Source organism: Macaca thibetana, chromosome 13, assembly GCF_024542745.1.
Source record: "Macaca thibetana thibetana isolate TM-01 chromosome 13, ASM2454274v1, whole genome shotgun sequence".
NCBI lineage: Eukaryota > Metazoa > Chordata > Mammalia > Primates > Cercopithecidae > Macaca > Macaca thibetana.
Window position 1 is genome coordinate 94,525,181 of NC_065590.1, and position 14,667 is coordinate 94,539,847.

Consider the following 14,667-nt stretch of genomic DNA (forward strand, 5'->3'; position numbering starts at 1 on the left):
GTTAGTGATTATTCCAGCCATTTAGTCCATCCCTAAAGAGCTGAGTCACAGGAATTTAAATATGTCACTGTGGTCTTTATCACATTATTAACTAAAGAAAAATGAATGCACTTTAAAGATTGTTTTCAGCTTGAGGGACAAAAAAGAAGTCTGATAAAGCCAAATTAAAACTGTGAGGTGGATGTCTAATAATTTCCCATTGAAACTCCTGAAAAATTGTCATTGTTTGATGCGAGGAATGAGCAGGATCATTGTGGTGGAGAAGGACTTTCTAGTGAAGTTTACCCAAAAGTTCCCTTGGCTGAGGCTTTGGCTAACTTTCTCAAAACATCCTTATAATAAGCAGATGTTATTGTTCTTTAGACCTCCAAAAATTCAACAAACGAAATTCCCTGAGCATCTCAAAAAACTGTTGCCATGACCTCTGCTCTTGGCTGGTCCTCTTTGGCTTTTACTGAATGGGTCACTTCTGCCTCTTGGTAGCCATTGCTTTGATTGCGCTTTGTCTTCAGGATCGTACTGGTAAAGCCATGTTTCATCTCCCGTTACAGTTCTTTAAAGAAATACTTCAGGGTCTTGATCCCTGTTGTTTGCAATTTCCATCAAAAACTCTGCTTTTATCTGCAGCTTGTCTGGGCACAATTGTTTTGGCACCCATTGAGTGCAAAGTTGGCTCAACTTTAATTTAGAGTAGTGTAAGTGGAACCCTTGAGATGTCTATGGTGTTGAAAATTGTTTCTGCTGTTAATTGTCAGTCCTCTTCGATTAAAGCAACAAATAAGATGTATTCTTTTTTCTTGAAAGTTGATATGTATGGTCTGCTGCTGTGGGCTTCATCTTCAACATTATTTCTTTCCTTCTTAAAATGAATTATCCATCTGTAAACTGCTGATTTCTTTGGGGCATTGTCTTCACTAGCTTTTCATAAAGCATCAGTGATTTCACCCTTCTTCTACCCAAGTTTCACCATAAACTCAATATTTGTTCTTGCTTCAATTTTAGCAGAATTTATGTTACTCTTTTCAAACTGATGTCCTATCCTTCTTAGTTCCTCAAACTAGATCTTGACAGGGCATGTTATAATGAGTTACTATGCATTTATTTTGGTGCAAAATAATTTTGAAATCTATTCATAGTTTTTTTTCATAATACACATGTTTCATGAACTGTTTTAAAGACCCTTTATATATGCCAAGCATTCCGTTAAGTGCTTTGTAAACTCCATTACAACTTAATGCTGGTATGATTATGTCTAATTACAGATGAGAAAAGCTAAGTGAAGGTCATTTAGATAGAGAAACCATTACAAATAAGGGGATAAAATACAAAAGAAGGAAAAGGAAATCTCTGGTTGGAGGGATACTTCTGGAAATTGTATGTATTTGAAAGTAAGTTATTATTTTAAAAAGTATTCCTGACCTTCCAAAGATAATGCCTCTACCTCCCTTAGGTCCATACTATAAACAGCTGTTAAATTCTGTCCTTATAGGAACAGATATAAATGTTCGTAAGTGCAGTCATATGAGCATTTGGTGGAGAAAAATCACTTCCACTTGGAGTAGGGTGAGAGTTTGTCTAGGGGCTGGATTAGTCTGCTTAGGGCCATAACCAAATACCACAGACTGGGTGGCTTAAACAACAGACATTTATTTTCTCACAGTTCTGGAGGTTAGAAGTCCAAGATGAAGGTGTCGACAGGATTGATTTCTTTTGAGATCTCTTTTCTTGGCTTGTAGATAGCTGTTTGGTGGTGAAATCCTCACATGGGCTTTCCTTTGTGCACACCCATCTCTGGTGTCTCTTTGCATGTCCAAATTTTCTCTTCTGAAAAGATCACTAGTCCTATTGATTGAGGGACTACACCATACCAATGCCCTCATTTTATCTTAATGACCTCTTTAAAGGCCATATCTCCAGATACACTTTTGTTCTCAAATACTGAGGTTAGGGCTTCAGTAAATAAATTTTGGAGGTACACATTTCAGCCAATAACAAAAGAGTGCAGGGGAGACTCCAGGCAATGACACATTTTCTCTGGTCCTTAAGGGACAAGTGAGCCCTGGAGGCATTATCTGTGATGTCAGAGGGCAATCATTGCCTAAGGATTCTGGCCCCTGTCTACCATTGAGACTGTTGTTTTTGTTTGCATGCTTATTTTTCAGTAGTCTGATAGAGATTTATCTGTAGAGTAAAGCAGTGTATTTGCAAATACACTTGAGAGCCTGATGCCATTTTGTGTTATTTATTTATTTATTTATTTATTTATTGAGATAGAGTCTTGCTCTGTCATCCAGGCTAGAGTGCAGTGGCTCAACCTCAGCTCACTGCAGCCTCCACCTCACGGGTTCAAGCAGTTCTCCTGCCTCAGCCTCCCGAGTATCTGGGATTACAGGCACCTGCCATCGCACCTGGCGAATTTTTATATTTTTTAGTAGAGATGGGGTTTCACCATCTTGGCGAGGCTGGTCTCAATCTCCTGACCTCATGATCCACCCGCCTTGGCCTCCGAAAATGCTGGGATTATAGGCTTGAGTCACCACGCCTGGTCGTGTTGTTTATTTTTGTTGTTGTTTATGCCTAGTGTGCTACTGGCCTCGTTTAAAAGGTCCTCCTCTCGACTACAAGAGTGTCTAATGACACAGACACCTGCAGACCCATTTTAAGCCTTAAAGTAAGTCAATGTAAGCCATCTGTGAAAGGTAGAGCTGATGTTTTTCCTTCTGTAAAGTGGGAATAAAATAGTAATAGTAAGACTTCTATCACATGATGGCTGACAACACCAGCCTCATCTAAAGGGGTTAACACAAATACACACTTAATTAGAGTTAGCTTCCTGACTCTGGACTCAAAGCCAGCTAGCTAGTCATAAAGCACTAACAAAATTGTAGCCAAAGAGTAGAGGTGTTTGATACCCCCTGAAAGCTTAGGTAGGCAGAGCCAGAGTTATAAGTACTTGTAGGGTTAAAAAAACAAAGCAAAACACAGAGCTGTACAATAAGTGACAGGAGAGCCAGGAAAGAGAGACCCGCCTGTGCCAGCCAACAAAGACTATTGCCTTTGGATTCTGAACAGATTTTGTTTCAATTTCTTCCAGAAGAAAGGAGAGGCAGGAAATCAGAGAAAAACAACACAAAAGGCCCTTCCATCCACTCTTAAGGAAATGTAAGCCAAGCCCTGTTAACCACAGCCAAGTGGAGGGCTAGTTGACAACTTGGGCACTGGCCGGAGTCAGCTCTGGTGCCCCTGCCCTACCAGGATGCAGTTGGCTGTCCTTTGGCTGTCCTTTTCCTTCGCAATTGAACCATGCATGTTGGCCAGGAGAGATTGCAAGGCCAAGGGGAGGTGCCATACTGCGAGCAGTAGACATTTATGCTATTTTGGTTTGTCGTACAAGACTTGCTGTCATTTACTTTGGCCCTTTTTGCAGGCTGGGCACAGATGGGTGAAAGTAGAAGGTGTCACCTGGCATATCATTAAAAGAAGAATCTAAAATCACCAAGCAGATGTAACTGGTCTGCCGGAGCTTTGTGCAGAAGAGTGGCTTGAAAGTCTCTATTAACTAGGATCATGGGAAACTGTGGAGAAGAAGGCTCTTTTTATATATGATGCTTTTTATAAAGCTGAAAAAGTAGGGCCCAGAGAAGGGGATCAATCTTAATTGCACACAGAGTACTTAAAACTGTGTTGGGACAAGGTTACCCAGAGTTCTTGAATCTGGTTCAGTGTCTTCCCACTTCCTTGTTGTATTTGTGCCACTCCACACTTCTGCTCACACTAGTCCTTCTGCCTAGAATGCCTTTCCCCTGGGGCTGTAATGTACCCTAAAAAGTCTTCCCTGCCCACACTTCTGTTCCAGGTTGAGCAGTGGATCTATTCTCTGTGCCTTCAGAGCACTGAACTTACTGTCCTGTAACTGTGGCCCTGTGTTCCCTCCACCCAGCTGGAAGCAGCTTTTTGAGGGCTGAGACCCAGCACACAGCATAGCGTAGCCTGGGGGGTTGATGTTTGGTCATGAGTGTTAACTGGATGACTGAGCCTGGGACCCCAGGATCAACTGGCTCACTTGCCAGAGAATGCCTTCGGGCCTTTGGGAATGTTGTGGTCAGCTAGGATTTGTGATGTTGCCTTGCTTCTAAAGAAAAACAAATCCTTCTTTAACTACAAAGACAGAATAATTTAAAGATTCAGACATCAGCTTCTACTTAGACTCATAAGGTTGTTTTCCAAGGAATGTTTGCATCCCAGGTAGGGTTGGCTTGCGGACAGTAATGGCACCGAGTTTCTTATACAGGCTCCTTTAGAAGACTTCAAAAGGCCCCACAGATCTGTGATTTGGTTTTTGCTGCTGCTGTTGTTGTTAAGACATCAGTATCCTCTTTTTAAATAAAAAATGTCCTCTGCATTAGGAAATCCAAAGGGTTAGTGCCCAGGGTGGAATTAGCACATGCCATTAGCAGGCTGTATGAGGCTGAGGGAAGGGGACTCTGAATAAGAAGTCCAGAAATGGGGAGAAAGGGGTCATTGAAACTGTCAGGTAAAAGAGAAAAGTGACACCGTGTGACTCTTCCTCTAAATTATGCCTAGGCAAACAAACTCTATGGGAGATGAGAGAATTCTCCAAGTCTTCAAACTTGCTGCGTGTTCGATTCTTCTGGGGAGATTTAAAAAACTGAATGCTTGGGATGCATCCCAGGCCATGACATACACACTTTTGGGGTGAACCCCAGTCATCAGTATTTGCTAAACCTTCTCCAGATCATTGTAATCTTAATGTTAAGGCCAAGGAGAGAACTACAGATGTGAAGCCTCAACTTACAGATGGTGAGAGGACCCACCTATGTCTTGGTAGGAGCTGAGGTTCCTTAAAACATTACCACAAAAACTTTAAAATTGGACTTTGGGTCATTTGCCTATTGTGAGAACCTAGTTGAGGGGACTCGGGTTGACCGAACCTTTGGAATCTGCCTCCTCAATGTCAATACCCTTCCTAGTCACAGCACTCTGGCCTCCCTAGCTGTGTATGCTTGTTCATCCTGGTTTGCTTTGCAGATAGTGGACCCATCCATTAGTCTGCCAAACCCATGCCATGCACTTCCATCTTTCAGCATAAAGACTGAAAACATAGGGAGCTTGGACTGTTTACAGCCTCTGCTTAATTTGAATCTTCTTTAGTTTAGCAAAACTGAGGCCACTGAAGACAGGAGATACTTTTCATTCCTCCTTGGACCCATCATGTGAGTGAGTTGAGAGAACTGACACCCTGGAACCAAATCCACCTGGCTGCAAGGCCTAGCTCCAGTGTTCCCTAGCCATGGAGCTTTGTCAGTGACACCTAAAAACCTGAGGCTCAATATCCTTTTCTATTGCATGGGGACAACAGCAATAGCACCTGTCTCAAAAGGCAATACGGAAAGCTGAAATGAAATAGCACTTGCCATTTAGCAAGCCCTGCGTAGAAATTAGATTTTTTTCCTTCTCCCCAGTGCCTACCATGATTTAAACACATTAGAGATGAGAAAGTGGGCTGCTTAGAGAATGGATACATACATAAATTAATTGATTCCAAGCGTGTCATGATATGAAAACATAGCATGAACTTCTGAGGTGTCCTAGTTGAGTAGTAAATGACTTTAAAAAGTCATATTTTATGGGGCTTTAATTAATCATTTATTGGGGACTTTCCTATAAAATGAGAAATCACCTTAGGGTTCGTACACAGAATGAAAACACCAATTACGCTGCTACAGAAACCCAGTCGCTCCTGAAGAACAGCCATAAATGAGCCTATCAATCCGATGATTGTTAGACCCAGTCCAGTCAGGAAATGCCCATCCACAGAGCGGGCCCTGCCATTTCCTCCCTGAGGCCTTTCGCTGCAGACTGCAAGTCTGTGCCTTCTCATAACGACTCCCTTTCATTGACACCTCCCCAGCACCAGGCACTGTTCGCCTCCTCATCCACTTCATATTAATCCTCACGATCTCCACTCTCAGTCTTTTACCAGTGAAAACCCTGAGGCTCCAAGAGGTTCAGTGATGCCCCAAACCACTCACTAAGTAGCGGAGGCGGCCCTCACTCCCTCGTGCCTCTGCACCAATATTCTCAACACTATCTTGCCTTTCTTCCGGATCTGAGGAGGGAATCTTCTAGGAACGAGGAGGTGGTGAGTCATGGCCTTCTTTGTCGGCCAGGCCCGGACCTGGAGGCTGGCTGGGGACAAAGCTCCCTGGTTTGAGGAAATACCAGAGAGCCTCAAGTGGAGACTTGGAGGGACTGGAGAAGATCTGGAAGAGTTAGAGACATAGGTAGATACATCAGAACCTGTAAGATAAATATATTCCAACACAACAGTTTTAGGCAACATTTTCTGATTTCTGTGGAACAGATGGATGTTGACAACGATAATAACGTCCCTCAGAGCGTTTTGCCAAATCTGCTGTCTTCAGGGAGAGGAAACCTTCCAGTCCATAAGCATAGAGGGAAGACTGATGGCTGTCTGTATTCTCATGTTTTGAGGTATTGGTGTGAAAACTTGCCTCGGGTATTTAAAATGTCACTTCATAGAAAGTTTAAATGATGTGGGAAAATCCACATACTACCCCTCATGTCATTTGTCCTTCTAGCCCTGGCCATAGAGGTCTTGTTTTTGGCTCCTTGTACACCCTGTGCACCATGCTGTTTCCTGCCCCTGACCATATAGGCTGTTCCCTTACCTTCTCTCTGCTTTATCCTAATAACTCCTGTTTATCCTCTAAGTTTATTTCCTATATTCTTCTTCAGCAATACCCTCATCGTGTTTGATGAGGATCATTTTTGCAATTGCTCTCTCTGCATCCACCTGCGTCGCTAGCTTTTTTTATTCTCTGCACCACTCTCCCTTATTCTCCCAGGACATGTTACACATGCCTGAAACTGCAGAAGCTCAGCTACTTTGAATGAATAAATGAACGCTGAATTTTAAAGGTATGATTCAAATAGTATGTGCATGTATGGATTATGTAGTTTCCTCTCAACAATATATTTTAGAGATCCACACACAGAAAACATAGGATAGAAATATTTACCATTAACACTTGATATTACAGGTATAATTTCTCTTATTTTTAGTCTGTGTGATCCATATCTTCCACAATAAGCCTATACAATTTTTATAATCAGATCATAATATAATCAGAAAATAAAAATGAATATAATTGCCCTAAGACTTGGTGAGGAATAAAAAATAATGCATATGTAGCTTTCTTCTCATAATACTTTTTTGGATAAAATGTGTTTCTATTTGCTGAAAAGTAATAATAGTCCTTTCCATTGCAGTGCTTCATAGCTTTTGAGGTGGTTATATATTCACCCCCACATCTTACTTTCAGCAACCCTTGGCATACCTAGGAGAGGGGCCTCTTTTTCATTTTATAGACAAAGATGCAGAGGCCACAGCCATGCACTGTGGAGAAAACGCTTGGCGGGAGCCTGTACCTCTCAGGCTGAGTGCCCACATGGGAAGGGCATTTGATTTCTCTTAGCTTCAGCTTCTTTATAAGTAAAATTGAGAGAGAAGTACTTACCTCCAGAAATTAAAGGACTATGCTAGAGAAATGAGGCCCCTCCTTGCACATTAAAGATGCTCAGAAACTTAACTGACTTGCATGGGTTTTGTCACCAATGCAGATCAAGGGCTCATTTGGAACCTAGGCTTGTTCCAACTTTTCCATACACTGTACTATTAATTGAAAATAAATGATCACCTCCATATCCACAACCCTAGGATATAACATAACAGACCCCACTTGTTGGAAAAAGGATTGAGCTATATCTGGTGGAGAAATTCCTTATGGTGGCCTTTGTCTTTTCAAGATGGCACAGGTTCTATCTGCAATGAGTTGGGCAAAGTGCAAGTCAGTGGATCTAAGTATACTGCCTCCTCCTTCCACTATAATCCTGGAGCATCACTGCTTGGGCCACCTTTGTCTCGCCTATAGATGTCCAAATCATAGCCTTGGAAGTCCTATACTTGTAAATTAACAGCTGAAGAAAAATCAAGGTGGCAAGAACTGTTCAGATTTTTGTGGTCCTTATAATGTAATCGAGTGGCAAGGATAGCTTTCTCCCATATATGCTTCTATGGGGGCAGTTATTGCCCTGGATTATATGCTGTCTATTCTCTGTCTCCACACATGGAAGTTTCTCAGCCAGACTATATGTTTCCTTAGCCTTTTACTGAAAGCCTTCCTTATGGAAGACTCTCTGCTGTGCTGGCATATCGAAATGCGAAGCAACTGTTGGTCTTTACAAATCTTTGCGTTCTGAGTCTCAAATAGTATGCATGGTAGGCCCTCCTTAAATCGAGTGACGAGTGAATGAATGAACATTTGCAAGCCTTCTCCGGGTTGTTGATTCATTACATTTATAGATCTCTTGTTTGCAAGATTTAAATGCGTATTTTAAAGAATCTGTGGAAAGCACCCAGATCTAAAGACCTTTAATAATTGCTCTTTGAAATGTTGCACAAGACCCTGCCCTCAGAAAGGCTCCATGCTTAGTTTAATACTCTCTTATCACTACTTTGAAATTCTAAGTAGTTTTTGAACCAGGATTCCCACATGTTCACTGGATCTCACAAAGTACATAGTCGGTCCCATGTATCTTCCTGCTCAGAAAGTCTCAAAATACTAGAGACTTGTTTCAATATTACTTTCACAAAACGGCATGTTAATGGACTAAGCGTGACTGAATCAGAAACTTGTTAAATCTGACTCTGCCTGAGTTTAAACAAAATGGAGATTACAGAGGAAACTGTGTAAATATGCTTGAAGTTAACCTGACCAGAAAATATTTGACGAAATTTTAGAAGTTACTTATGAAGAAGTTGTTTGATTTCTCTTCATTATTTAGCTTTAGATACTGAATATCTTACCTGATATGGTCTGGCCATGTCCCTACCCAAATCTCATCTTGAATTGCAGTTCCCATAATTCCCACGTGTCCTGAGAGGGACCACATGGGAGGTAATTTAATCATGGGGATGGTCACCCCCATGCTGTTTCCATGATAGTGAGTGAGTTTTCACAAGATCTGATGTTTTATGAGGGGCTTTTCCCTCTTTGACTGGGCATTTCTCCTTCCTGCCATCGTGTGAGAAAGGACATGTTACTTTCCCTTTCCACCATGATTGTAAGTTTCCTGTGGCCTCCCCAGCAATACTGAACTGTGAGTCAATTAAACCTCTTTCCTTTATAAATTACCTAGTCTTGGGTATGTGTTTACTAGCGTCATGAGAAGGAACTAGTACATTATCCAAACTAGTTTCATCTTTTAAGTGAGTGTGTCCCTTGCCCTCAGCAGGAGATGTTTGCTTAAAACTAAACCAGTACCTTCCACACTGTAGTTTTTTAACTGCTAAAGTCCAGGGAGCATTAACCAATTTATGCATTCTGCCCAAAGAGCAGGAGAATGAAGAGTGGGTCCTGAGAACTGGAGGTTCCTTCAATGCAAAGAAAGTTTCTGGGAGTCTGAGCTCAAGCCTGCATTGGTATGTAGAATGGAAAGCTGTCATCAGTTTCCTTTGTCATGTCCCATTTTGTTCAGAGGCCTTTATAGCAACAACCAGTGAGTTTATTGGCGTCTGAGGCCCTAATCTCTGACAAGTGAGGCTGCAATATGGAACTGCAGATTGACAGCTGAAGGGAAGCTGGCATGTGGTAAGAGAGGGGCCTATCTATCTTTTTTGGTGATGGGACTGAAAACTCCAAAATATGAAATCCTCCCTACCATGGCCCCCCCCCATGATATGTTTAATCTATATCTGAATCTATTACTTTTCATATGTTTCTCTGTAGCCCTGCCATTTGAGAGATCTGCAAATAAAATTACTGATGGCGAAGGACTGTGTCTCTTAAAGAAAGGAGAAAGGAACTCATATATTTGATGAGTATCTAAAGGTACTTATATTTTTGCATTTATATATTCCAGAAATCCCATGAGAAAAGCATTATTATGATCATTTTATAGATAAATTAACTGAGCTTATGAGATGCTAAATAACAGCTAGTAAACTATGGAATTAGTATTTGAATATAGCTAACTCATTCCCAACACCTTGCCCTTCCCATGCCATGAAACCTCAGCCCTGCGGCTGAGAAAAAGTGAAGAAAATTCGGTTCTGCGGTGACTTGGAGTGAAGTGGTTTTCATAAGAAAGTCTTCTCCTTCTGGGAGTTTAAGAACAAGGACCAGGATCCAGTCTGCCTGATGCATTTTATTATCCCGAGGAGGTTGCTTTGCTCCCCTGGGCCTTCATGTTCTAATTTCGCCAGTGCAAATAGCAACACCTTTCCTGCCCACCACACTAGGTTGGAATTACAGGGAATGCGTTTCAGGTAGAAGTAAATGCCAGCATGATCGCGTGGTTATTGTTGCTGATGTCATTTGTTTTTGCAGAGAACTGAATAGGTTTATTCTGGAGGTGATAATTGGGAAGGTCTGTCCCCATGCCGCCAGGCACCATGGCCAGCCGAGCGGAGTGCTTTGACTTGAGAATTTCATGAGCAAGGCAGAATAAGCCACTCAGCTTCTGTGCAAGCAAAGCCAAGCAACAGCATTAATTAATGTGGATAAGAAGAGACAGGCCCTTGTTTGTAATTAGGAGACTCTGTGGACCTTGTTTTCTTCTCCAGTCTCTCTTAAACGTGATGAGAGCTGTGACTTCCATGGGGTGAGTAGTTGCCCACCTCTCCACCTCCCTCTCCTCAGCCAGCTGATTTCCAGCCCTGGGATCTGGGGTACAGGAAGATCAGGTTTACATCCTAATCCCTAGGAAACTTCGCCTCAGCTCACTCAGTTCATTTCAACCAAAAGGTGAAAGGAAACTAAGAGTTAGCTGATGCCAAAAAAGGCAATCAGACCAACACAAGCCAGAACTGAGTTATGTCACTCTGGGCTTTCTGCACCGTTGCCGCCATTAACACCTGGAAGGCCTTTGATTCTCACATTAGCAAAACATGCCATAAAGCATGAGCTTCCCTTCTTCCCACAGAAACACTGGCCCCTTTGCAAGGGGGGAGGTGGGGCAGTGTCACAAAGGGGGCTTTCAGCCCTAAAAGGCTTTCCTGATTAGGCCTCTGAGGAGAGACTTCCACGAAGTCTTCTCACAGGAATTTGCAGCCTGTTACAGCCCAGATTTCCAGCAGCTTCTAAAGGAAGGACTCTTGGAATGTCTGAGCCCAAAAGGACAGTGCAGATTAGTTGGTCAAATCACCTTCTTTTATAGAGATGAAAATGGATGCCTCAGGTGAAGAATTTAATTTTCAGTATGAATTTTTCTGACCACCTTGGGTCAAACAGGATGCAAAATGTTGAGGATGCAATGATCTCTAACTTCATCTCATTCAGAAGCGGAGACTGTCTATCACGTGCAAGATGCAGGGAACGTTTACTAACTACCACCAAATACAGCAGAGCTGTGAATATAACGACAGCTGCAGGTTCCTTGTTAGGAAGTGCAAAATAGGATTACACACACGCACGCGCACGCACACACACACACACACGCTGTCTATACAAATAGCTAAGGTAGCCAAATAATAAAATACCTACCTTTCAAAATAGCTACACATTTAACATTCAATCATGTGTAAAGTATATTAATTTTTCTCTGCTCATTTCCCGATGCAAGTTTATTTGAACTCATCCTGTCGCCTCAGTGTTATGTCTTCCTCGTCAATCAAAGCGCTCTTTGAGTCACCTAGTGCATCTCATCTTTATTTCTATTTGGGTTTGAGAGGCAGCTCTTCTTGAATATTTATAAAAGGTTGTCACTGGAAGTTTTTCCCAAGTCACCAGTTTCTATTTACTATTCATGATCTTTGCGACATGTATCTCTTACCCAATTGAATTCCTAAACTGGTTTTGATATCCTTGTTTGTGACAACGTGCAAGAAATGAACTTGGGAGGTCGTCACCAACTCCCAATCCCCAGAGAAATAATTATACCTACATTACATTTCTTTGCCCCCTTTGTTAATAATCCCATTAAGAGACTTCTATGGAGATCCAATACCAATGTTTATTGAGGTTGCTTCATGTTAAGTCTCTTCTCCAAATACTAATCTGATTTGAAAAGTAAAATATTGGGAAAAGTCCTCTATAGTAGATTTTATACAGAACTAAATATATTTCAACTCTTTATTCTCAAAACGATGTGTTGTTTTGGGGAAGACAGTTTTCCTTTTAATCCGACCTTTATGGCATAGGTGGAAAGGTAATGCGGTAGTCCCTCCATTTCTGTGGGGAATATGTTCTATGGAATATGTTCTAAGACCCCCACTGGATGCCTGAAACTGCAGATGGAACTGAACCCTATACATACTACACTTTTTCCTGCACCTATGATAAAGTTTAACTCATAAATTAGGCACAGTAAGAGATAAACAACAATAATAAAATGGAACCTTGATCACAATATGCCAGTTCCATTACTGCTGCACTCTGATCCTATTATTAAGCAAAACAAGGTTTCTTGGACACAAGTACTGCAATACCAGGACAATGATTCTGAGAGCTGGGATGGCTACTTATTGACTCACAGGCCAGGAGCAAATGCAACTTGGACACAGTGGACAGAGGGATGAATCGAGTGCTGGGCAAGAGAGAGCAAGGCAGCACACGGTTTCATCATGCTACTCACAATGGCACACAATTTACAACATTAATTCTTTCTGAAATTTTCCATTTAATGTTTCCAGACTGCAGTTAACCATAGGTAACTGGAAAGTGAAACTGGAAAGTGAAACTGTGGTTAAGGAGGAACTACTGTGTGGAGGAGAGTGTGAGTGACTTTTTCTAGAAGAAAGGGGATGAGTTAAGAAACTTTCCAAGGAGGAAGTGATACCTGAGGGTGAGTTAGAAGGACTATAGGTCATGGTGCTAAGCAAATGAAGTTGGAAGCACCCCTCATACAAATGTACTATGGGGATATGTTAAGAACCATGGAATATCTGAGATTTTCTTTTCCTTGCAACCTAACAAGTTAGCTGTTGTAGGTTCATGAGTGCTGGCAGAAGAAATGAGACTCCTGGACCAGAGACAAAGGACCATTGTTTACAACACAGACAACAGCATAAACTTCATGGTTGCATTGGTTCGTCTTGTTCCAAGTTCTAATGGAGACAACACAAAAGTGAGCCCAGGTGAATGCTGCATGCACAGGTGTGCATCACAGATGAGGTGCTCCAATCTCATGAACTCAAATCTTTTATACTAGATTGCAAGCAAACTTGTGGAAATTTTTTTCCAGAAGGAAGACATTATCTTTCTTTTATCTGGCACTTAACAAACTTACCCTCTATTCTAGAGGATGATGCTATCTATATCTTCCAAGGCTTCTTGCTATACAAACATCCTTGAAAATACAGTTACCTTTTAGTGCTTCTGCTTGCAATACCTTCAGAAATGTGAAAACCCAATGGAGAATTGACTCCCAATAGGAAACGCAAATATATGTGAAATGACTTACTTGAAGTCACAAAGCCAACCAGACCTGTTCACAGGCTATGTAATGCACGCACACTCTACTCCCGGCCTTTCCTGATGACATCATTCTTCTGTGGGATGGCTCCCCTAGATAGCGTGCAAGCCCGAGGAGTCACACAGTGAGGGAAAAGCCCATGTGGCAGGCAGACTTCTAAAGTGGCCCTCAATGCCCCACATCCTTGTACACTCCTTTCCCCTTGAGTGTAGGAGCAATAGGAAGGGAATCTCTTCTATAACTAGATCAGTTATATGGCAAAGGTGAAAAGATTTTGAAAATGTAATTAAAGGCCCTAATCAATTGATTTTGAGGTAGTCTAAGAAAGATTATCCTGAGTGAGTCTGATGTAATCAGGCGAGCCTTTTAAGACAGGCGCCTTGTTGTGGAAAGAACCACATGACAGAATGGCAGGTGTCTTCTAGAAGCTGAGGACTTCTGTCTCACAACCACAAGGAATTGAATTCTGCAAACAAACAGTGAGCTTCGAAGAAGATGCCAAGCCTCAGATGAGTTCACAGTCCTAGTATAGACACCTTGATTGTCTGAGCAGAGAACCTAGTTACGCTGTACCTAGACTTCTGACCCACAGAAGCTGTAAGATAAGAAATCTGTATTGTTTTAAGTTACTAAATCTGTGTACATTTTTATATACAACTAATGCACCGCAAGATTGACTTCTAGTTGTTGTATATTTCTTATCTATGCTTCTATAAGATAGCAGAATGAAGACACACATATTTATTGAGCACTATTACTTGTTTTTATTCATCTTTCTTAAATATGTGTATAGCTTCTATTAATTTCAATGTTTAATATTAGAAGTGTTTTGCTCTTTATTTAGAAGTTTGATGATGTTTTTGTGACTAGAAATATGCTGCAGGAACTTAAGTCCTCTTTATATCAATTAGCCTGTGGTAAAATTGGTTTCATTATACATCATTTAGCTTGAAGTCCCAGTTTTCAAGAACCTACTAGATCTGACTTTTAGAACTATATTAATATTTTGCATACCCAAATATAATTAATAAGAATGGAGGAAAAAAACTCCAAATGGAATGCGAACAGAAACAAATTAACCAAACTACATTTCAAGTTAATAACATAACCACACTAAAGGAAAAAAGGAAAAAAGAAACGTCACGTTTG

At 41.4% G+C, this 14,667-nt stretch overlaps 1 long non-coding RNA gene across 1 annotated transcript; it reads left to right on the forward strand.

The window, feature by feature from the left end:
• The first annotated feature begins 9,432 nt into the window (after window positions 1-9,432).
• On the forward strand, window positions 9,433-14,250 carry LOC126933696 (uncharacterized). The gene is made up of 3 exons (XR_007718706.1): window positions 9,433-9,526; window positions 9,834-9,935; window positions 10,434-14,250. It is a non-coding gene; the product is annotated as an uncharacterized LOC126933696 (long non-coding RNA).
• Window positions 14,251-14,667: the final 417 nt, after the last annotated feature.